Source organism: Notothenia coriiceps, unplaced genomic scaffold (assembly GCF_000735185.1).
Source record: "Notothenia coriiceps isolate Sejong01 unplaced genomic scaffold, NC01 NC01_scaffold00000339, whole genome shotgun sequence".
Classification (NCBI taxonomy): Eukaryota; Metazoa; Chordata; class Actinopteri; order Perciformes; family Nototheniidae; genus Notothenia; species Notothenia coriiceps.
In genome coordinates this window covers 1,102,388-1,104,139 of record NW_011333040.1, presented here as the reverse complement: position 1 = coordinate 1,104,139, position 1,752 = coordinate 1,102,388, and the positions used below count along the sequence as shown (strand labels likewise).

The 1,752-nt window shown below is 42.7% G+C and overlaps 1 protein-coding gene and 1 long non-coding RNA gene across 2 annotated transcripts in view; both read left to right on the top strand.

Annotated features, from left to right (window-relative positions):
* Nucleotides 1-1,752, top strand: part of ilf3b (interleukin enhancer binding factor 3b) — a 22,832-nt gene that overhangs the window by 15,619 nt on the left and 5,461 nt on the right. The gene's annotated exons all lie outside the window — the stretch shown is intronic.
* Nucleotides 433-1,134, top strand: LOC104942074 (uncharacterized). The gene is made up of 3 exons (XR_797963.1): nt 433-547; nt 760-865; nt 1,047-1,134. It is a non-coding gene; the product is annotated as an uncharacterized lncRNA (long non-coding RNA).

Below are 1,752 nucleotides of genomic sequence, written 5' to 3'. Positions count from 1 at the left end.
GTCCAAAGAGGTTGTATTCTACAGTCTGCCTGAATGTAATCATTGCGTAGGTGTGTAGTGTGATTCTGTGTAGTTTATTTATGGCATCCCGTTGGATTTGACGTCATCTGAACAGGACATCGCACGCTCACTGCTTGATAGCACACAAAGGCCCGTTTACGCCGGTTGTTAAACAACATCGTTATGGGGAAATGCAAGTCTGCGTCCAAATGGTTGGAAGATAAGGAGGAAGGACAATCAATACTGTATATAGTCAATGTGTGAGGTAAAGTGTGTTGCCAAGGTAACCGGTTAGAACTCCAAGTGGCGATGAGGTCTTAAAATGTATGGAAAAGGCCTTAAAAGGGATTACATGTGACTTCAGGATTCCTGCATACACCCTGACGTTTGATGCTGTTGTTTATTTGACTTTCTCTCCCCTCCCTCTCAGTTGTCCACCCCTGCCTCAGCCCCCCGGCCTCCAGACGTCTCGTCCTTCCTCAGCTTCCCGTCTCCAGACAAACTGCTCAAACTAGGAGCCAAGAGAGCGCTGCTGATCGAGCAGCAGGTAAACACAGAATCCACAAAAACCTCCACACCAGTTTCCATGCACTGATCTGTTAATGAGACTGAAGGCTAAATGAAATGTCTTTGTGTGGAGTTATATTCAGAGACATTACTGCTAATGACCCGTGTTTCAAACAAACATATGTTGAGCTTTATCAACTCTGTAAAACACGGTGGCCTTCAGTGAGTGTTTCTTTTCTTCTGTGTGTGCAGGTGGATGTATCCGATGCTTCAAAAACAGCTGAAGCTTTCCTAAAGATCGCATCTGTGTATAAGGAGGAGAATAGTGACGTTAAGATTGCCGTGTTGGACAGCATCGGTGAGACACGTTGTCTGCTTCAGTTGATTTGATTGGTGTTCCTTTAAAGTAAAGAGTTTAAAGATATTCAAATGTGTTTACAGTCTTTGCTGACAACACACACCTTTTCTGTGATTGTCTTTTTTAGAGGACATTGGTGCGAAACACTGGCAATATAAAGATGTGTTGTTTCTCCTCACAGATGCCCTTCTGAAGAAAGCTTTTGCCACTCCGTCCTTCCAAGGCTACAGCTTCGTATCGTCTCTGTTGGTGCTGCTCGGACTTCTCAAGGTGTGCTTCGGCTGCATGTATTCAGAAACATGTATCAAGGCATAGAGAGAAATATTCCTTTGTGTTTCCCGTCTCCGCTTTTCCCACTTGGGTCTTTTTCCCCTATACTAACACGTGGTTTTTATTTACTTTGTATTTATTTACTTGTTGTGTCCGTACATTTGATCTACATTTCTCAAAATACAAGCACATTTTTTAAATTTTATTAAGTGAATTAAAGGGAAAAGGGGGTAGAATAATACATTCTTAAAGAAAAATAATTTTATAAGTAAAGATAAGTATATATACATACTTTTGTACAGATAATAATAATAATAATGCATTTAATTTCCAAGCGCTTTTCCAGGGGCTCAAAGACGCTTTACAATGGTGATAGAACGAGATCAAATAAAAATTATGAAAACAGCAACACATCATAATTCACAAATTTAAAAGCCAGTCTGAAGAGGTGTGTTTTGGTCATTGTTTTGAAAGTGGGGGGGGGTCGGTGCAGTCTCTGATGTGTTGTGGAAGGGAGTTCCAGAGGGTGGGGGCAGCGATGGAGAAGGCAGAGGGTGGGGGCAGCGATGGAGAAGGCTCTGTCCCCCCAGAGGGAGGGGGCAGCGATGGAGAAGGCA